Here is a 23,669-nt window from a genome sequence, read left to right on the forward strand (position 1 = left end):
AAAGTGTCCATGACATTCAAATGAAGGAAAAAAGTGAAGAGAATTCAACACCTAAACCAGTGGTCAAACTTGAAGATCTTTATGACATCAAAGATAGGTTTAAACAGGTTACTAATTCAAAGCTCCAAAGTTTTACTTTGAGATTTGAATTAATAAACCTCAGTACAGAGGACAAGCCACAAAACATCAATTTAGGATTAGGACTTACTTCAGAAGAAAGAATTGCATTTATCAGATTATTGAATAAGTATAAAAATGTCTTTGCTTGGAATTATGATGATTTGAAAACATATGATACTTCTATCATACAACATACAATTCCAATGATATCTGAAGAAAAGCCAGAAATTAAGGAAAATTCATCCCAACCTCGAAAGTCAAATAAAAGCTGAGTTAAACAAACTATTGAAGGCTAAGATAATTTTTCTTGTTAGACATTCAAATTGGGTGTCCAACTTGGTGCCAGTAAGAAAGAAAAATGGTGACATCAGAATTTGTATCGATTTCAAAAATCTTAACAAAGCAAGTCAAAAGGATAATTTTCCTCTACCAAAAATGAGCAAACTCTTCATTCAGTAGCTGGTTTTGAACTAATGTCTTTCTTAGATGTTTTTTCAGGGTATAAACAAATTTTAGTGCACCCCGATGACAAACTTAAGACTACTTTTAGAACTAAGTGGGGAACTTATGCCTATCAAAAAATGCCTTTCGGATTAATCAATGCTGGAGCTACATTCCAAAGAGCGATGGACATAACATTCAAAGGTCTAATCAATAAACTAGTAGTTGTCTATTTGGATGACATTACTGTCTTCTCTAAGAAAAGATCAAGTCATTTACATGATTTGGAACAAATATTTGAATGCTGTAAAAGGTATGGCATTTCACTCAATCTTAAGAAGTCTTTTTTTTCTCTTTACCAAAGTAAAATCTTGGAATTCATTGTTTCAAAAGATGGTATTTATATTGATCCAAATAGAATCAAAGAGATTTCTCATATTCCATTTCCACATAATAAAAAATCAATGCAATCATTTTTAGGTCAAATTAATTTTGTAAAAAGATTTGTTCCATATTTTTCACAAATTGTTTTACCACTACAAACCATGATCAAGAAAAATTCAGTGCTTAAATGGGGGACTATAGAAAGAGAGGCATTTAATTCAATCAAGAAATCAATCATAAATGCTCCTGCTTTAAGCACTCTCAATTTTTCAAATCATTTCATTTTATATACTCTTGCATCTGATTCATCTTATGCAGTAGTCCTGACACAAATCAATGATCAAAACTTGGAAGCACCAATTTCATTCTATAGTTCAAATCTTCAAGGTGCTGAACTTAATTAATTTGAAGTTGAAAGGCAAGCCTTTCTCTTAAAAGCTCACACAAACCATGATCAAGAAAAATTCAGTGTTTAAATGGGGGAATATAGAAAGAGAGGCATTAATTCGATCAAGAAATCAATCATAAATGCTCCTGCTTTTACCACTACAAACCATGATCAAGAAAAATTCAGTGTTTAAATGGGGGAATATAGAAAGAGGGGCATTTAATTCAATCAAGAAATCAATCATAAATGCTCCTACTTTAAGCACTCTCAATTTTCAAATCATTTCATTTTATATACTCTTGCATCTGATTCATCTTACATAGTAGTCCTGACGCAAATCAATGATCAAAACTTGGAAGCACCAATTTCATTCTATAGTTCAAATATTCAAGGTGCTGAACATAATTAATTTGAAGTTGAAAGGCAAGCCTTTCTCTTAAAAGCTCACACAAAAGTTATATTCCCTTTTTCAGCAGTAAGACAATTACTAGTTCAAAGGGAATTGGGAGAAAAAATGGCAAACTAGGTCACAACATTACAAGAATATGATTTGGATATTAGACCAACAAAGATTGTCAAAGGCCAAGGTTTTTTCAGGTTGTTAGCAGGAGCTTCTAATATTCAGGAACATGAAAGTACAAACAAAATCGAAGAAATCAATGAGTTAAGTACCATTAATCTAGAATCCCAATATGTAGATTTGATATTCTATTTGAAAAATGGATATGCTCCTTCTAATATTTCCTATAAAAATAAACGTGCCATTAGACTGAAAGCAAAAAAATTCATGATTGTTGATGATGTGTTGTTTAAACAATAAACAAAATTATGATTCAATTTTGTTAAGATGCTTAGAAAAATCTAAAGCGCAAAAGGTCTTGCAGGAATTACATGATGGTCCAGCAGGAGGACATTTTGGAGCTGACACAATAGCCCACAAAATTATTCATGCTGGGTATTATTGGCCTACCTTATTTAGAGATACTCATGAATATGTAAGGAAATGCAGAACATGCCAAACTACCAGTGGAAGGCAAAGGAAGCCAACTTTTCCTTTGCAACTAGTCAACATTGAACAACCTTTTGAACAATGGGGATTGGATATCATTGGAGAAATTATTCCACATTCATCCAAACAGCACAGGTATATCCTTACAGCTATTTATTATTTTACTAAATGGGTAGAAGCAATTACTTTGAAGACAACAAACTCTGAGGCTATCATTGAATTCATAGACCAGTTCATCATTACCAGGTTTGGTGTCCCAAACGGTGTTATTTTTTATAATGCATCTTATTTTTCCGAAAATTCTGTACTTGAATTTCCTATCAAAAGAGGATTCAAATTGAAATATTCTGCAAACTACTACCTTCAAGGTAATAGTTTAGCATAATCCACCAATAAAAATCTTATCAAAATCATTAAGAGAACTATAGATCAGAATCATAAAAATTGGCACAAGTCTTTGATATTTGCATTATGGGCAGACTGTATAACACAGAAAGCCTCAATAGGCACTTCTCCATTTAATCTAGTTTATGGAAAGGAGGTTGTCATACTAGCAAACTTAGTACTTCCATCACTAGCCTTAGTGCCATTTATTCAAGAAAATCCCTCATCTTCTATTCAATTGAGACATAATCAGATTCTGAAATTAGAGGAAGAAAGGGAGAAAGCCAAAATTACATATGGGAAGCATCAACAAATTATTAAGTCTTCTTCTGATACAACTTCAAGTGGCTCAAAACATTTACAAGTTGGTGATCTTGTTTTGAAATGGGACAAAACCCATGAGGACAAAGGAAAACACACTAAATTTTAGAAAATGTGGCTCGGACCATTTCAGATCAACGAGAAGATAGGCCCATCAACGTTCATATTGCAAGATCTATCAGGAAAGAAAGATTATCTTCCTGTCAATGGGCTTATTTTGAAAAAATTCTTCAATTAAGGAGGTAACCCCTTCTCACTTTGGAAATATTCAATTTTCAGCTATATTTGTGTGAATAATTAGTTTATTTTCTATCTTAGAAAATAAAAATTTTCAATAGCTTTCTATTGGTCTTTACTATTTTGAAAAGGTTACTCAAAAGAAAAAAGTCTTAATATTTACTTTTGATAGATGGAAGCTTTGAAGGAAAAGGAAAATTCTAGGAAATTAGGTATAAGTAAATGCTGAAAACCTTTTTATTTTTGTGAAATCTTTTCAAAACTCGAAAATACTGTAAAACATTATAAGTTTTAGAAATCTAAAAAAGGTTATCAATACAAGGCAAAGGTTGATTCCATCTTAGCATCTTCAACTCCTGAAATTTTCATCCATGTTCTCTTAAGGAGAAAGTTATTCACCCCATTGATCAAAGTTTATGATTAGTGTAATTCTAAAGTATATTTGATATAAAAGATAAGAGGTCTCATCATGAGCCTACTTACCATGATCATAGGCGACTAGTTCAACTGACATTACCAACACTGCATACCAAAACAAGGTAATGGCTTATAATTATAAGATAAGGGGTCTCATCACGAGCCAGCTTGTTTAGTTAAATTACAACCAGTGAATGGCATTATCAACAGCTGGCCACCAAACTAGGACAATGGCTTTTTATCTTAAGGAAAAAAGAAAATGCAATACAAAAAATGTGGAAACATATCTTTTGGATTCATTCTTTTAAATTATACTCTGAAATGGATGGGATAATGAATGATCAAATGGTTAAAAGGTAACCATGTCGAGACTATAGACGTTTGTTGGAAATAGTGGCTTTACCTATGACAAAGGAGTCACTATACAAGCTAAGTTGGAGAAGTCTCTTGTTTTATAATTATCAACCAATTAAGGTTTGCTTAAACTAAGAATGTATTTAATTTTGAGATGAGAAAGAGATATCAAAGATAGTTTTCATTCTATTCAATGTTTATGATTACCTAGTTATATTAGATTTTCTCTACCCACTAAGGTTTTCAAATTAAGAAGGTTAAAATACTATATTATTTTCTCATAGATAATTGTTTCTCCGAGTGAATCGCCAATTGTTGTGCTGTACAACAACCCCCCATTTCTAAAAAAATCTTTACATAAACTTTTTAATAAGAAATGGGTCCCTTTTTAAATAAACCTAGTTAGATTTATGAATTAATGAATAAAAATGGTATTGACCTCATTACAAGAAAAATCTCTATTAAAAGTCCCGATGTAAATGATTCATTTCGTAAAGCCTTTTCAAAAATACAAAATGTTCCTTTAAAAACATTATCAATAATTCTACATTGCAATAAAGCGATCAGAGATCACATATCGTAATGACAAAGGTACATACACAAAAAATGGTCTCCACAAATCCTCCAATCCGATAAAGGAAATTACAATTAGGCATCAGAAATATCAAAGGTACATACATAAGTAAGACCTCATCTAGTCCTCTGACCCGATAAAGAAATCGGAAATTGGCAACCGGAGAAATAAAATACCAAAGGTGCACCCACAAAAGGCCTCATCAAACCTTCTGATCCGATATCGCAATCGGCAATCGGCGATGTCAAATGACAAAGGGATAAAAAGTCAAATCCCAATTTGTGGTAGATCAATTGGGTGCGCATCTCAAAGAAGGAAATATACGCATGCATAATACTTCGCTCCATTATAATATCACTTTTCAGCAATCGGAGATATTCATTGCCAATGCTAAAAGCTCTCCCCTTGAAACTCCCGATTGCGATTTGCAATTTATCATCGATCGTCGATCGAGGAAATCCAAAACACGCTTGAAATAATCATTCTGTATATGATCGATGAGATGGGTATTTATGGTATTAATTCACCATTATTGGCGGTTTGAATGGCTATTAAATGTGATAGTTCAGAATAAATCCTTCAAAAAGATTTCATTTGTGGTAAATTCTTAACTGCATTTGTTTTATCGTATTTCAATCACCGTAATTCTGTTCATTGTCATATTGGCTTTCAACGGTGAAATCTCTTTGTTACAGTTTATGATTATCTGTGCAGAGTCTCTCCGAATCCGTAAATCCAAAGAAAATATGAAATAAATCAAAGAAGCCCACAACAACTCCTACAGCCAAAGAACCAGGACCGAGCAAAAAAGGACTAATATCAAATACAACATGTCTTGGTCTGGGAAATACTAGCTGGGAAAGCATTTATAATTTGCTAGAAGAAGAGGAGCCTGAAGAATTATCAGAGGAAGCCACTACCGATTCAACCAACAAGTCAGATCGAACTCTCAAAGAATTGGCTTGTTATTATCTTCACAGGATAGTAGCGCAGGCCAAAGGTTTTCCATACACAGATGTGGTTAGATGGGTGGTTGAGAAAATTCTAACTTCAGATAGAACATTTTCCACAGCAGATGGAAGGATATTCAGCGCATTCAAGCCTGAAGATCTCAGAAAAATGTACCATCTACCGAAGCTCGAGAAGCGTTACAACAAGGCATTCCTGGAAGAATTCACAAAGGAAAACGTCTTGGAATCGAACCCAATCAAGCAATGGAGGCATTTCCCAGAGAAAAACAAGCACAAGTCATCGGGTAAGTACTCTGTCGACTCATTGGCTTCTCCTTACTGCTATGCTGGAGCTATGATCTATAGACTGTGGGGACAACGTGATTCTGCTAAATTCACTATAGATATGGTCCCGTTAATGGAAGAAAAAATTAATGGTTATGTTATGGATTGGGCAAATATTTTGTCTGATAGACTAGCCACAGAGATATTAGAATACAGAAGGAATGCATATACAACTTTCCGGATCATTCCCCATTTCTACTACAGTGAATATATTATCAAAATTATTTGTTTTAATTCTGAATTTTGATACTCGGATGGAAGTGGAATTCCCAGGATCCCAACCCGATTCATATTTATCACAAGCAGTTGTGGAAGGCACACTATAAAAATCACCTGTATAGAATTTGCAATGGTTTTGTTTCACCTGTATATTATTCAATTTTCAATAAGCCCACTCCCAGGATATCCCAAGATGTAGCAACTGATCTGACAGTAGTAGGCAGCTGATTTAGAGAAGAGAAATTTACCTATGTAAGGCTTTTAAGTAGTCTCAATAAACCTCATGCCCTCCCTCTTATGTGCCTGATAAATTGTTAGCATGGGAATTGGAATATTAGATAACTATTGAAGGGACATCTAGAACCCTTAGAGATTCCAAGAAATAGATGTGGCCTATATTCCCCCTACGATGTGGCATTTTCACATTAAATGACTACAAGCATGCAGAAAAAGAGGCAGAAAAGATTCAAATGCTGAATCTTGCCACCATTCCTAACAGGCAATATGATCCAAGCAAGGTTGCTCATAATGTCACCGCTCAAGCTAAACTTGCCAAGTTCAATCATGAAGTAGATGTTTTTGATGATTTATTTGCTTCAGTCGAAATATTTTTTCAGGTTAAAGGATTGGCTAGGATCAAATATGGAGAAGAAGGGTTAGAAACATTCAATAGGATCAGAGCCCAGAGGTTGCAAACTCTGCCTTTGGACCTATTAGTAATAGCCCCAATTGATCAACCAAAAATTCAAAGTGAACAGAAAGCTGCCAACAAGACTCCTGTAGAGGAGAAGATCCTTGAAAAAGAAAAATTGCCAAAGCAGGAGCAGGGACAAGAAAAAAGTAGTGAACTCATTGACACAAGCCTTTATGTTGATCCTAAACTGCTCAAATAATGGCAACAATTTGATTCTATCATCAGCAATATTGAAATTCTACAAGGATTCAGTACACATGAGGTGACTACTGGTCAGAAATCAGCAATCAATACAGTTCCGACTGAGGGAACTAGCGGCCCACCCATAACTCAAAAGGATGTAGAAATAATTCCTGAGAATCCAACTGATGAAATTGTTTTACATGTAGAAGAAATACCACCCTTGGATGTCTTCTATAGCCCTACGTGTTAACGGGAAAAGTGTCTACTCAGAACGCCCCTATCCCACTAAAGCGTGACAGTACCTTAGAAATAAACAGAGAAAACTATTTTCATATTCTTCTTTATGAACTATAAACGAAGAGGAATAGGATGAACCAACCTGTGTCTTGCGCTAGTCCTTTGATCCAATCTCTCTCCTCTTTGACAGCTTCCAGCTACCTTCTCCCTTACTTGCCCAGCTTCACCAAGTTCCTGCAAGATCACAGAAGAAGAAAACTGCACAAAGACATGGATGTATATTCATAAATAGCTTAGGATCAGATTTAAGCTAAACTTGCAAATATAACAAAACATCATTGATACACAAGCATGTAGGAGAAACTCAAATAGTTTTATTGATATAACAAGAAGGTCCAGGGGGAGTTACAACCGATGATTCCTGATCCAGCATCAACCCCCCAGCAAAGGAATCCCCTCTTCACCTCCAACAAAGCATAAATCACCCAATACTCTGATCTCTATCTCAAAACCAACAACAATTCTCTACAATGTACAAAATTCTAGCCTCCGGATCTCTAGGATGAGGGATCCATATATAGATGTATGCAAAGAGGATGAGTCAGCTTATGATTTGACTACTAGCTTCTCTCTATCAGTTCTTGCTTCCACTTGGAGACTGAGAGCCTCTTACTCATCCTTGGTCGAACTCGGTGAGGCAAGTGTCATTGGGGAAGATTCTGGAAGCTTCCATTGTCTGTCCACCTCGCGGAATGACACTGCCATTTGTAATTTCCCGCTCAGCACACCCTGGTAGTGCATTTAGGTGCGTTGCAACGCACCTAGCTAGTGTACTTGGGTGCTATGCAACGCACCTAGCTAGTGGAGCAGCTGAAATGATCCTGATTTGACTGATTCTGAGCAGTTTCTGGTGGAGAACTTCTAGGAGAAGCTGTAATTGTTGACCTTTTTCCTCTAGGGGTCGGAACAACACTTTTAGGGACTTAGGATCCCTTGGTTTATGGAAATTTCATGCTTAGAGCTGTAAGGCACAAAAATGTCTATAATAGTTGCCCCCTAAAGTATGAGGCCATTTATCGGGTGAAATGTTTTATTAGGAGGATTCGAAGTTCTTTCAATGCTGGGAGGAGACCTGTAATAAGATACAATACAATACATTATCTTCATACTGTTTTCATGATCTAGCTGAGGCAGGCATTCCCATGCTCAGCTTTATAAATTTATTTTCATGTACATAGGACAGACAATCATCTGATGGTAGACTGATGATTCTGATAGAGCCATCATCCTTTTGGTAGGATGATTATCTGTGCTGCAACGCTGTACATTTCAATGTCTTTATTCTCCTGAATATATATCGCATCCCAGATGGATGAAACTAGATCCGGGGTCTTCAATCTCGTCCGATCTTCACTCGAAGTACAAGTCGATCCATGTGAGAAATGTTTTGAAGTCGAACATGGAAAGACATCGCTTGATTACCAGTCAATGATGTAAACTGTTAACAAGCACGAGAGGAATCACCGATAATGATGATGACCCTCAAGGTACTACAGTACAATTCACGTGGTGTGAATAAAGGACTTGGCGTTGAACACCACGCAAAATCTTTCGGTCGAAGGTCATTGATGTATACCTGTCGCCGGAAGTGAGAAACTTGCCATTGAGGCATGCAAGCTTCAAAGTACTGAATGGGGTGTTCCTAGATCGACTTCTTGGATAATGAGCTGATGTCGACAAGAAGCGATCAGTCAAAGGAGGGCCTTGATGAATCCCACATCAATGACACGGAACGGAGCAAATGATTTTGATGGAGGTGAAAACGATTTGATGATATATGGTTCAGGATGGCGGTCATGAAAGAATGAAGTATAATGTATGGTAGTGGATGGGACACAGATGACTTCTCTGGATGACTTCTCTTGAACATGTCGGTGACACTTATGCGATGGATTGGTAGCATTTACCCCAAATGTGGATGGTATGGCGTGACCATGGTGTTGTGACCGGTGAATGAAACAACCCAACCCGACTCAGGCACGGAGTGGAAGTGTCATGTTCAAGAGCGACTTGTTACCAATAAAGATTCTTTGAGTTTCTTCCCAATTTTTCCCCAGTCATTGCTGACCAGTACCTCTTTATTTTTGTCAAGCTTGAGGAGGATAACATATGCTTGTTCTATAATTTTCCCTTCCGGCAAACCCATCGCTATGTTTTAACGAGCCTAGCGATAATGAAACTCGTTCTCGTCTAAAGACAAGTTTGTCGCTATTAATCTCTTTAACGAGTTTAACGACAAAGATAACTCGGTCCTTTTCATTTTTAGAGAGTCTGAAAAGGTACGTAAAGGTAACTCCGAAATTCCTTTTTCGTCATCTAATCACTTAAGTCCGAAAAAGTATAAAACAATACAGAAGGGATGAATTTTCGATAGTTTTAACGAGCCGAACAAAACAAGCGCTCGATCTCTTTGTGCAATAATCCCTCAGGTCCAAAAAGATTAAAATCTAGAGGAGGGATAGCACTTCCGGTCGCTTTAACGAGCTGGAAGGCCAAAACTCGGCAATCTTTTCATATTTTACGAGTCAGTTGAAAAGAGCTTAAAGAAGACTCGTCTTTTGAGGAATGAGTGATAAAATGGGTAGTAGCTGATTCCAGGTAAGGGTTGGAATTTTCCAATCACGGCAGTGTCACAAGGATGGCTAGTGAAATCACTCTTCGCAGCTGTTCCTCAAAATGGGTAAACAATCAAATGGAGGTGAATTCTCGGCCAATGAAAAGTGGAGGTGATGGTGCAAACACGACCAAGGCTTTAATGGCTGAAATGCTTCATTCACGGTGGTTATTTACCGGGGAATAGTTCATTTTTTAACGAGCTTAAACGCGGGTGGAAACATTTGCTCATGTCTTATGTTTATTTTTTAACGAGCTTGAACTATGTGCTAAAACTGCTCGATTAATCCAGTCATATGATAAGAATGTCTCATATAAAACGACAACTTTTAGATTTTTTCCCCACATCCTTTCTTTATGCAAGTTAGGTGACGACTAATCCTACGAGTTTAAAGGGTTAGAGGTCCTAAAAATTTAAAAAATAAATAGCCGCCCCTCGCTTGCACTCCAAAAGGTTTGCATGCCCCCAGGTATAAAGTATGGTTTCAAGGTTACCCCTTCTTTAGTCCAATAAAACATTTGTTTTACCGGGAGAGGTCTACCTCTTACAGGTTACCCAAAGATTGCTCGATTCGTGGTGCAAACAAAACACTTCTTCGGTGATGTCTACTGAGATAAACAAAGGTGAGTGACTTAGTTTTGTCAACTCACATAACTTTGACAAGAGAATCTTATTCTAGAATAACCCCTCTTCGACCGACGGACGGGGTACAGACTAGTCATATTCTCCCGCGGAAACCTACCCTATACCCGAAGTTTTTCTGCCGAAGCACACCAGGATGCATGCCCCCTGGGTTTCAGTCATATCCCTCTGAATTACTCGCGCTCATCGGGAGGACGGACTGGAGATTGAGACATTTCTTGCATGAAGAGACCATTTAGGGATGGTATATGACTATTTGTTGTGCGTGATCCGGGAAATGAAAGTTGGTCCATGTTGTGGGGGAAAGTATCCAACTCGGAATGACCCTAACCCACTCTAAGGGTGACAGTTCCTTAACAACAGCTGAAAGCAAAGCTATCTAAAGTTTCTTCTTTATGACATGCAAGAGATAAAAGGAAGAGATCCACTTACCGATGTCTTGCGCAAATGGTCGATCCAATCTCCTTTGATTGCCGCTTGCTCCCAGCTCCAAGTCTTTTCACGGGCCCAGCTACACGAGATCCTGCAAACAAGACAAAGAAAGGAAACTACAAGAAGCATGCATTCATAATCGATTCAAGGATTAGCATAAATCAAAGACGCAAGTAAGACAATACACCATTGAAACACATGTGAATAGAAGAACCTCAAAAGCTTTATTAATATATGGAAGTAAGGTTCAGGCGGTGATACAACCATGAGAGGTCCAATCCAGCATCACCTTCCCGACGGAGAGAAATCCCTTCTTCACCTCCCTCAAGCAATCACCCAATGCTCACAACTGTAAACCAACAGCAATTCTTTGCACTAAATTCCGGCCTCTTAGATCCCATGGGATGAGATCCTTATATAGAGTTTTGGAGTGAAGATAAGTCAGCTTGGTGTGTGACTTGTTGTCCTCTTCAACTCCAGTTGTTCTTCAGTTCTTCACTTGGAGTTTCTGTCTTCCACTTGGAGTTTTAGAAGCTCTTAACTCATCATTAGGCGAATCTTATCATCAAGTGTCTTTTTAGAAGCTTCCTGGGCACTGGCACTTTGAGAAAAAGATTCCTCCACATGTCCAAGTACGCCCAACGCAGGTAGCCTTTGTTCTACTTGCTATGCAACGCAGGTAGCCTTTGTTGTACCTGCTATGCAGCACAGATGCCTAGTGGAGCAGCTGCAATGATCCAAAACTGACCTGTTTTTGAGTGTTTTTCAGTGAAGAACTGACTTGCAGTGCTGTGGTTTTCCGACCTTGTTCCTCTAAGGGTAAGAACAACTTGTTTAGGGACTTTGGATCCCTTAGATTATTGACATTTCATGCTCTATGCTGTAAGGAACAAAAATGTCTATAACAGTTGCCCCCTAAAGTATGAGGTCGTTTATCGGGTGAAATGCTTTATTAGGAGGATCCGAAGTTCATTCAATCGCTGGGAGGTGACCTGTAACAAAATACAATACAATACATTATCTTTTCATACTTTCTTTTCATGATCTAGCTGATGCGGGCATTTCCCATGATCAGCTTTATAAATACATTTGTTGTACATAAACAGACGATCGTCTGATAAGAGACGGATAATTCTCTGCTTTTAATTATCATCCTTTTAGTAGGATGCTCATCTGCTGCACATGTCTATGTTTTTATCTCCTGAATATATATCGCAGCCCGGATGGATGAAACTAGATCCGGGGTCTTCAAACTTGTCCGATCTTCACTCTAGTACAAGTCGATCCATGTGAGAATTTCTTGAAGTCGAACATGGAAAGACATCGCTTGATTACCAGTCAATAATGTAAACTGTTAACAAGCGCGAGAGGAATCACCGATAATGATGATGACCCTCAAGGTACTGCAGCACAATTCACGTGGTGTGAATATAGGATCTGACGTCGAACACCACGCAAAGTCTCCCGGTCGAAGGTCATTAATGTATACCTATCGCCGGAAGTGAGAAACTTGCCATTGAGGCATGCAAGCTTCAAAGTACTGAGGGGGTGTTCCTAGATCAACTTCTTGGATAATGAGCTGATGTCGACAAGAAGTGATCCGTCAAAGGAGGGCCTTAATGAATCCCACATCAGTGACACGGAACGGAGCTAGTGATGATGGTGAAAACGATCTGTGAAATATGATTCAGGGTGGCGGTCATGGAAGGATGAAAGATGATGTACGGTAGTGGATGGGACCCGGTTGACACTTTCTGAATGACATCTCTTGAACATATAACGACACTGATGTGATGGATCGGTAGCATTACCCCATGTATGGATGGTATGGCGAGACCATGGTGAAGGGACCGGTGAATGATAATAACCCAACCCGATATTTACGGAGGCAAAAGTGTCATGTTCAAGAGCGACTCGATACCATTAAGCTTTGAGGTTCTTCCCAATTTTTCCCCAGTCATTTCTGACCAGTACCTCTTTATTTTTGTCAAGCTTGAGGAGGATAACATATGCTTGATCTATAACCTGCCCTTCGGGCAAGCCCATCGCTATGTTTTAACGAGCCTAGCGATAGGGAAACTCGTTCTCGTCTAAAGACAAGTTTGTCGCTATCTAATATTTTTAACGAGCCCAGCGACAAAGACAACTCGGTCCTTTTCATTTTTAGAGAGTCTGAAAAGGGTACATAAAGTGGACTCCAGGGGTCCTTTTTCGTCATCTAATCCCTTAAGTCCGAAAAAGTATAAAACAATACAGAAGGGAAGAATGTTCGATAGCTTTATCGAGCCGAACTAGACAAGCGCTCGATCTTTTTGTGCACTAATCCCTCAGGTCCAAAAAGATTAAAATCTAGAGGAGGGATAGCTCTTCCGGTCCTTTTAACGAGCTGGAAGGCCAAAACTCGGCAAACTTTTCATTTTTTACGAGTCAGTGAAAAAAGCTCAAAGAAGACTCGTATTTTGAGGAACGAGTGATAAACAGGGATAGCAGCAGATTCCAGGTACAGGTTGGAATTTTCCAATCACGGCAGTATTACAAGGATGGCTAGATGGGATCACTCTTCGCAGCTGTTCCTCAAAATAGGTAAACAATCAAGTGGATGTGAATGATCGGCCAAATGAAAAGTGGAGGTGACGGTGCACAAACACGACCAAGGCTTTTATGGCTGATGAATTTACGGTCTCAAATGGTTATTTATCGGTTCATTTTTTCTGGATGAGCTTGAACTTCGGGGAAAGCTTGCTCACATGCTTATGTTTATTTTTTAACGAGCATGAATTTCCACATTAAAACTGCTCGGTTCTTGCGTTTATTTTTTAACGAGCATGAACTTTGCCAAAACTGCTCGTTCTTTTGCATGCCCCCAGCATCATAATAACGCATGTCAAAGGAGGGTGCCCCCCAAGCTTCATTGCATTCAACTTGGTGGTTGGAATGAAGGTTTACCTTTGAATTTTGAAAAGGGGATTTGTTTCATTTTTTAATGAGGTTGACATAGTAAAAGAACTATCCTCGTGACTCCTTGTTTCATTTTTGAACGAGGTTGACATGAGATAAGAACCGTCCTCGGAGCCCACTGTATTTACAGTATTTCCATTAGGGCGATGATCCATGCTGAAAAAATATTTAGGAATCTTCCGAATCCGTTGGATATAGAAGATTTCATATTGTAGGTTTCCACTGTGGCTACTTCCGCTAGATTACTCGCCGGTGGTAGGGCAAAAGTACCCATTAAGGCAGGGTCTTTTAGGAGACCTACTCCAATATTTTGGAGCGATTGATTACTTTCATGGATCATTGTGCTGCTTCCCGTAACTTGAGAACTGTTGGGGAGAAATGTTTGTTGGTCGACGATTGTAATTTTTCCTTGCAAAGGAAATACAATCCTCCTGAAGTAGGTCGACACAACTACAGCCATGGCATATATCCAAGGCCTTCCCAGTAGGATGTTGTAATCGAGGTTTCCGTCGATTACTTCAACATCTACTTCTACTGCTTTGCCCCCCAGTTCAACTTGCAAGTTACTTAAAATCCCGTATGGAGTGTATGATCGTCCATCAAATGATTTTAAGGTCGTTGACGATTTCGACAAGGGTGGTGAGCCTAAATTTTTCCAGCAACTCATCGACATAAGACATGTAGATGCCCCCTCATCAATAATTGTTCGATGAACAGTTTTGTTGAGGGTTTTCACTTGAATAAGGAAAGCTAGTTGAGCTGGTATCTGAGGGTCATATCCTTTATGATCAAAGGCCACAAGATTGGAATCCATTGGGCTAATCCCACCTATGGCTGATAATAAAGCTTGCTCTTGGGAGGTGCATTTTTGCGCTACCTCAAGTGTCGACATAGCGGACGATGATTGGGTCAGGTCCTCTATTATATTGTAATCCTGTGTTATTTTTTCACGAGGATTAAATGTCTATTTGTGTACTACTCCCTTTGGTGACTTTATCATTGGTTTAGGAACGATGGGTGGCACAACTTTGGTCAAAGTTGTTGTTGAACTACTAGGTTGTTTATTTGCCTTGTTGTTCAATTGCTTTGGATTCCTGTGATCTTTATTCCTTGTCAAAGCATTATTATGCTGCTTTGAGGTGGATAGCATAAGCACTTGGGATCGGGAAGCACTTTGATTAGCAACCAGGTTTTGTCTTGGATTAGGAAACGGATCAGTCAATACTGCTGGGGTTTTTGAACTCTTGAAGAGTTTCTTAACTTCAGCTATATGTGGACAATCTTTCGTCCAATGATCCTCATCGCATATATGACACCCTGTCGGGGGTTTCCCTTTCCTTTTCTTTTTCTTCTTGCCCCCTGGTTGCTTCAGTTGTTTGCCCTTGTCGGTCGACATGGCATTTACTTCTGAGGCAAGAAGTTCCTCATTTGCATTTTGACTAGAAATTTTGCGTTTGCCAGTCACGCCATTGCTGGCGTGAGAGTCAGTATTCGATTTAGGAGGGGGAGGAATTGAAAATTCAGGTCTGGGGGCGTCAGGTATTTTGTCGTAGAGCGTGCCAGACTGAGTATATACTAAGTCCAGATATTGAGCACGAGCAATGACCTGCTCCTCTGTTACGACTCCCCCCTTGGCCACATCTTCCGTTATAGCCGGAAGTAACGACTTTATAAACCATTCAGCTAACAGCTGATCGGGAACGTAAGTTTTCACCATCCTACGACGACGTCGCCACTCATGTATATGATCAGATATGTGAGTGGCCGTTGTCTGTTTGAAGTTGGTAAGGAGTTCTGTTCCCGTTTCATACCTTATCGGTAATTGAAAATGGGTTAAGAAAGTCGTGGCTAAGGAGCTGAAATTGTCGAAAGAGGCTCTTGGCAATTCAATGTACCATTTAGCCGCTGGACCTGTCAATGTCCTCTGGAAGAGGCGAAGTCTTATCGAATCATCGTTTAGAGTGTTCGATGAACACCACAGATGAAAAGTCATGACGTGATTCGACGGGTCTTCACCTGGATTTACATTGAATTTAGGAATGTCCGAGGGAAGTTTATGCGGAATCGCTGGCCACCAAGGGGCATAAGCAATTGGATCATTCGTCAGCCGGTTTAGATCTGGTAATTCTAGAGTTGCTACAAAAGGCAACTGTTGGTTCAGGTTAGGCGAAGCATATCCAGGATAAGATGGTATCGCCTGAGCAATGGGTCTTTGCAAACCAGCATAATGCTGACAACTTTGACAAGGTTGATGGGCATAACCATTATAGCATGGTTGCCCATTACTTACAAAGACTTGTTGCTCGGGTCCTTGATATGATTGCTGGAATGGCGGTTGCTGAGATTGAACCAGCTCTGGTTGTTGGACCATTTGCTGTTGACCAATACTGGATGATTGACCAAGATGAGGAGTCACAGTACTTGTTCGAGCCTGAGTCGCTCCAGATAAGGAGGCACTACCCTGAGATTGTGATTGAGCCGCCGAGACAAGAGGTTGTTGTATTACAACAGGTAGTGCTTGTACTTGCGACGCATTCGCCATAGCAGGTGTGGTGGGAATATTCGACACAGGGTGTACTAGTTGCATTGAATATGCAACTCCTGATTGTTGAGGCAGTATTGGTACCCAACCGCTAGATGTGATTCCAGTTTGACCTGAACTTTGTTGTAAACTCCCACATGGTTGTTCTCCGAGAGGGAACAATGAAATAGCATACTGCCCTCCACATGGTGGAAATCCAGTACTTAAAGGGTAAATTGGCCTTTGAAGACACATTGGATCAATTTGTTGAGTTTCAACGTAAGAAGTACCAGATGATAATCCGGATGAAGAAATAGGAACTAACCATATTGTTGTCCCTGATGGGACTCCGGCTTGTTGTTGGCAATTTGCCAGGATAGATGGTATACCAGCAAACATCATTGGAGTGGCAGCAAGAGGCTCTGCTGTTGCTGTGTCGGACGACACAGTCCTAGATGTTGACGGTTGTTCAGACATTTTGAGTCTATCCAAAAGATTTTAGCGATTCTACAAGAACTTATGATGCCAAAAGACTAACTTCGAAGATCAACGCAGGAATAGGAGGTGATTATGTTCCGTTTAAAATGAATTTTATTATGACGACGCTTTAGACACAACTTGATTTTTCACTTTTTAAGAGTCGAGAAAAAGCTAAAGATGACTCTAGTCTCCTTCGATGTATTAACGAGCCCGAAGTGACAAATGCTCGGATGGACTTTTTCAGTTATAGAGTTTGAAAAAGGCCAAAAGAAACTACTCTGGAGTTCTAGGCAAGGGTGTGCCAAACCTTTCGCGAAACCACAGAATACGTTTTACGGTACGAGTGGTCGATCTTCATGAATGCTGTGTTCACTGCATCACGATCAGTAGGGCGGCCGACACGGCTTCCTATGGATAAAGGCTTTGTTCCTATAGGGTCCCCCAATATACGCGACGGTACGCGGGGGCACAAGTCCGTATTAGTGCTATCGTCCCTCGGGAGGAATCACCCACCTTCGTAGAGATCAACAGTCACTATGTTTAACGACGCCAGTTCACGTCTCTACCTAGACCTCTACTGTGTTTCGTTATGTTTCAAAGCGTTGTTAGATAAATTCAGTTCTTTTTAGGTTGATCTTGCTTAGCAGTTTGCCTTTACGGATCACCACGTGATGTATGATACAACTCCTAAATGCAGTCTAAGAATGATAAGCAAGCTTTTTCAATTCTTTCAACTTATGAAAACCTTAACTACTGAAGGAAAAGAAAGACATCATCTTTTCAAACAGATCATAGAGCACACACTGATGCACTTTTCCTAAATCGACATGCAAACTGTCAAAATGCACATGCACAATGCAAGTATTTCTTTTCTTCTTCCTTAATGTTGATGTATTACAAAAAGAAAGCTGTTGTATAATTTCGAATTCAATTTCAAGTGAACGCAACAAGTGTTTGTCCAACAATCAAAAGAACACCTTAAGATTCACTCGTTTCAACACAAGAAATACTGAAATTCGAACCATATAACGAAAGCAAATGCTCAAGCAGCTATGAACAGCAATAAACTAACTCTTAGAATCACAACGACACTTTCTCACAGGTCTAGATTCAAGAGGTCATAGCAAGACTAGTTCACTTTCGCTATGGGAAACTGTGAATGACAGCAAGAAATACAATAAGAACAATCACGGTTTCTTCATACAACTGAGGCAGAATGAAGGCAAAGAGAAGTGGTTTCAGCTGGGTATACAGGTTGACAACTGGCTGCAAAAACAATACTGAAAACTGGGCAACAGACAATGGGGAATCCCAGTTGCACAAGGCAAAACTGGATCAGCGCAGGTGCTGCACTGTCAATCTGAGATGTAGCGCAGGTAGCCCCTTCGGGACCTGCGTTGCAGTGCAGGTAGCCTTTGTGGCAGCTGCACTGATGAGACAAGTCACGTCTCTCTCAGATTCCGGGTCACAGTTTGCTAAAAAATGAGCGGTTTTTGGCCAAATCAGAGGCTGTCAGTCAGGTATACACTAGAGGATGATTAAAGGAGGATGAACAATATCACAAAGAGCTAAAAAGAGTCCTTGTGGATCTGCTCTTTGAATCATAAACAGGCCCAGCACTGGGCTAGAGTAGCTGCCCTCTACTTTGCATTCGAAGGACTCGCATGCAGTTCGATTCGGTACTCTTGTTTAAGAAATGAATAGCAAGAAACACAAGCTACCAACAAGACACGCTCCCCAGCGGAGTCGCCAGTCTGTTGTGGGGGAAAGTATCCAACTCGGAATGACCCTAACCCACTCTAAGGGTGACAGTTCCTTAGCAACAGCTGAAAGCAAAGCTATCTAAAGTTTCTTCTTTATGACATGCAAGAGATAAAAGGAAGAGATCCACTTACCGATGTCTTGCGCAAATGGTCGATCCAATCTCCTTTGATTGTCGCTTGCTCCCAGCTCCAAGTCTTTTCACGGGCCCAGCTACACGAGATCCTGCAAACAAGACAAAGAAAGGAAACTACAAGAAGCATGCATTCATAATCGATTCAAGGATTAGCATAAATCAAAGACGCAAGTAAGACAATACACCATTGAAACACATGCGAATAGAAGAACCTCAAAAGCTTTATTAATATATGGAAGTAAGGTTCAGGCGGTGATACAACCATGAGAGGTCCAATCCAACATCACCTTCCCGACGGAGAGAAATCTCTTCTTCACCTCCCTCAAGCAATCACCCAATGCTCACAACTGTAAACCAACAACAATTCTTTGCACTAAATTCCGGCCTCTTAGATCCCATGGGATGAGATCCTTATATAGAGTTTTGGAGTGAAGATAAGTCAGCTTGGTGTGTGACTTGTTGTCCTCTTCAACTCCATTTGTTCTTCAGTTCTTCACTTGGAGTTTCTGTCTTCCACTTGGAGTTTTAGAAGCTCTTAACTCATCATTAGGCGAATCTTATCATCAAGTGTCTTTTTAGAAGCTTCCTGGGCACTGGCACTTTGAGAAAAAGATTCCTCCACATGTCCAAGTACACCCAACGCAGGTAGCCTTTGTTCTACTTGCTATGCAACGCAGGTAGCCTTTGTTGTACCTGCTATGCATCGCAGATGCCTAGTGGAGCAGCTGCAATGATCCAAAACTGACCTGTTTTTGAGTGTTTTTCAGTGGAGAACTGACTTGCAGTGCTGTGGTTTGCTGACCTTGTTCCTCTAAGGGTAAGAACAACTTGTTTAGGGACTTTGGATCCCTTAGATTATTGACATTTCATGCTCTATGCTGTAAGGCACAAAAATGTCTATAACAGTCCACGAGCTTGACCACTCTTCCTTCGTGCGGAAAACACATTACTCTAAAGAGTGAGGAGACGATGGCTCCCATGCAATAAATATAGTCTCGTCCAAGGAGTAGATTGTAATCTAAGGGTCCTTGAACTACCATTACGTTCATTTGAACTGTCTTCCTTCTCAATGTTATGGGCACATCGGGAAGGATCCCTAAAGGTCGACTGGTTCCTTTATCAAAACCTGTCAGATTTCTCATCTCAGGCAACAGCGATGGCGAACCAAGCGCTTTCCAAGCAATAGAGGAAAGGATACTCACAGAAGCCCCCTCATCTATGATGGTACCAGCCATGACCATTCTATATATTTGAACGATAATTCGGAATGGTATGCTTGCTACTAAAAGGGGTCTACCTAGTTGATTCCAATCGAAGGAGACAACTAGGTTGCTTGGAGGTGGGACCGAGTAGACGGCCGGGTATGGCTCTAATGAACTTCCTTCCTGTGGTAAAGGAATGGGTAGATTGGCCCCATGTTCGTCGGAGTCTGTGTTGATGAAGAGAATTTGGACGATGTCATCCTTGTTCTCTTCAGTGACTGTATCATCCGAAGATAAAACCTCTGAAGGCAAGACCGGTTCAACTGCCGCCTTGACCCTTTGACTTTCATCTAGTATGGATTTAGATGGTTTATCTTCGATGATAGATGCTTCAGCCGACCACTTGAGCGGGCCAGCTGGATTCTCAACTAGCGACGGACTCGGCAAGAGTTTTTTATATCCAGGAGGAAGTCGTAACGGTGAAACCAGACGATCATCCAAAACTCTTTTCGCTTCGTCTAAGAAGCGACAACGGTGGACGGCATGATTGCCTTCGCACAGTTTATAGGGAAATCTAGCTTTCCCTTTTTGTCCTGGGGCTTCACTTTCGCTAGTTGACGGTGTGCTTTCAACATGATAATCAGAGGTTGATGACACCGGATTGTGCAAACGAGGAGACCAGTCCCTTAGTATCCAAGGGATGCAAGGACAATCTCTGTGAAAGTGGTCTCCTTTGAAAATGACACATGGCGATTTAGGCTTGCTCGGTGCAATGTGTGGATTTTTGTTAGATGACACTCATTTTCCCCCATTCGCCTTTGGCTCCTTCTTCTTCTTCTCTTTCTTCTTCTTCTCCTTCTTCTCCTTAGGAACTTTACTTTTGGCTTTGCCAGCCCCATCAAGCGAAGAGGAAGGAGGAGAGGAAGAATTAGAGGAAGTAGAAGGTTGGTGGGCAACTTTGGACTCGTCTAATTGCTGGTTCGATTGTTCAGGAATAGTGGTGTTCTGAACGACATTGGTTGAGAAGAGCCATACTGGAAAGCCAATTTTCAGTCCTGGAAGCGACAATGTGGCCATATGGGGTGCACCAACATCTCCCCAAGAGGAGAAGGGACTAGGATTTCCACCAAGGGGAATTCCTTGGTTGGTAGACTCCATCTTCTCAACCTAAGATCAACGTGGGAAAAGGGTAATGAATATTTCGTTTAAAATAAATTTTTAGACGCTTTGACACAACATGTTTTTTCAATTTTTAAGAGTCGAGAAAAAACAAAAGATGACTCTAGTCTCCTTCGATTTTTAATGAGCCTGAAGTGACAAGTGCTTAGATGGACCTTTTCCGTTAAGGAGTCTGAAAAGGAACGAAAGGGACTGCTCTGGAGATCTAGGTAGAGGGAGTACCAAACCAATCGCAAAACAACAGAATACTTTTTACGGTACGGCAGTCAATCTTCCCGAATGCTGTGTTCGGTGCATTGCGATCAGTAGGGCGGCCGACACGGCTTCCTATGGATAAAAGGTTTTAAGCCTATAGGGGTCTCCCAATATATACTCGACGGTATGTGGGAGCACAAGTCCGTACTGGCACTTATTGTCTCAAAGTGGAGGAATCACCCAACCATCAGTGAGGACAACAGTTACCAGGCTTTACGACGCCGGAATACGTCTCTAGCCTAGACCTCTAAATGTTGTGCGTTAAGTTCCAAAGCATTGTTAGATTCATTCAATTTATTTTAAGTTGATCTTTCTTAGAAGTTTTCCTTTTGGGATCACCACGAGATGGAGATGTAATTCCTAGAATGCAATCTAAAGATGATAAGCAAACTTTTATCTCTTTTCAGCAATGAAAATCCTAGCTACAAGGGGAAAAGAAAGACACAATCTTTTCTCAAAGAGCAAAGAGCACACTGTAGATGCACTTTTCCTAAATCAAGCCAAACAGACTATCAATATGGAAATGCACATATGCATGTATTTGTTTTCACTTTCTTAATATTGATGCCTAAAAAGAAAGTTGATGTACAAATCTGAATTTTCTTTCAAGTGACAAACACAAACAAGCTTCTTTTTGAAATCAAAAGGTAGAGATGATTACGACACTTTATGATTTTGAAATAAACACTCGTTTCGACACTAGAAAGTCTCAAATTCAAACCAAAGGCAAAAGTAAAAGCATAATCGACTGTCAACAGCAAATAAACTTTCTCCTAAGATCAAAATCGACACTTACGACAGATCTAAATCCAAGGACGACAGTATGACTATTCTACTCTTTCAATGGAAAACTGTAAATGATGTAACAAACACACAAAGAACATCTACAGTCTTTTTTTACAAAGGAGGCAGAATTAAGGAAAAAGAAAAGGGGTTTTTAAACAGACACACACTGATCACAGGCTGCAAAAATCAGAGACAAAACTGAAAAAATGAAGCAAAGAACCTCAGCTGCACAGGGCTAGGCTGATCAGCGCACCTGTTACACAGAGAAACTGGATTGCAGCGCAGGTAGCCCTCTCGGGAACTGCATTGAAATGCAGAATCTATTCACAGTGCCTACGCTGGGGCAGAAACGAGAATTCTATCCGGGTTCTGGGTCACGGTTTGCAGTTTAATCTATGGTTTTTGTCGAGTAAAAGCAATCAGTAATGCACAATCAGAGGGTGGATTTAAAGGAGGTCTAAGAGCTATCACAAAGGGTAATCAGATAATTTGTGAATCAGTTGTTCAAATCATAAACAAATCCAGTGAATGGATTGAAGTAGCAGGTGTCTACATTGCATTTGATAATGGCAAATATAGTTTGATTGCTACTTCTGTGTTTATGAAACAAACAACAAGAGAAACACAAACAAACTAACTAGACACGATCCCCAGTGGAGTCGCCATTTTGTTAACGGGAAAAGTGTCTACTCAAAATGCCCCTATCCCACTAAGGCGTGACAGTACCTTAGAAACAAACAGAGAAAACTATTTTCGTATTCTTCTTTATGAACTATAAACGAAGAGGAATAGGATGAACCAACCTGTGTCTTGCACTAGTCCTTTGATCCAATCTCTCTCCTCTTTGACATCTTCCAGGTACCTGCTCCCTTACTTGCCCAGCTTCACCAAGTTCCTGCAAGATCACAGAAGAAGAAAACTACACAAAGACATGGATTTATATTCATAAATAGCTTAGGATCAGATTTAAGCTAAACATGCAAATATAACAAAACATCATTGATACACAAGCATGTAGGAGAAACTCAAATAGTTTTATTGATATAACAAGAAGGTCCAGGGGGAGTTACAACCGATGATTACTGATCCAGCATCAACCCCCCAGCAAAGGAATCCCCTCTTCACCTCCAACAAAGCATAAATCACCCAATACTCTGATCTCTATCTCAAAACCAACAACAATTCTCTGCAATGTACAAAATTCTAGCCTCCGGATCTCTGGGATGAGGGATCCATATATAGATGTATGCAAAGAGGATGAGTCAGCTTATGATTTGACTAGTGGCTTCTCTCTGTCAGTTCTTGCTTCCACTTGGAGACTAAGAGCCTCTTACTCATCCTTGGTCGAACTCAGTGAGGCAAGTGTCATTGGGGAAGATTTTGGAA

This window comes from Pinus tabuliformis, chromosome 8 (assembly GCF_031772625.1).
Source record: "Pinus tabuliformis cultivar Carrire ecotype Pingquan chromosome 8, CPIR1, whole genome shotgun sequence".
In the NCBI taxonomy this organism is placed as follows: Eukaryota; Viridiplantae; Streptophyta; class Pinopsida; order Pinales; family Pinaceae; genus Pinus; species Pinus tabuliformis.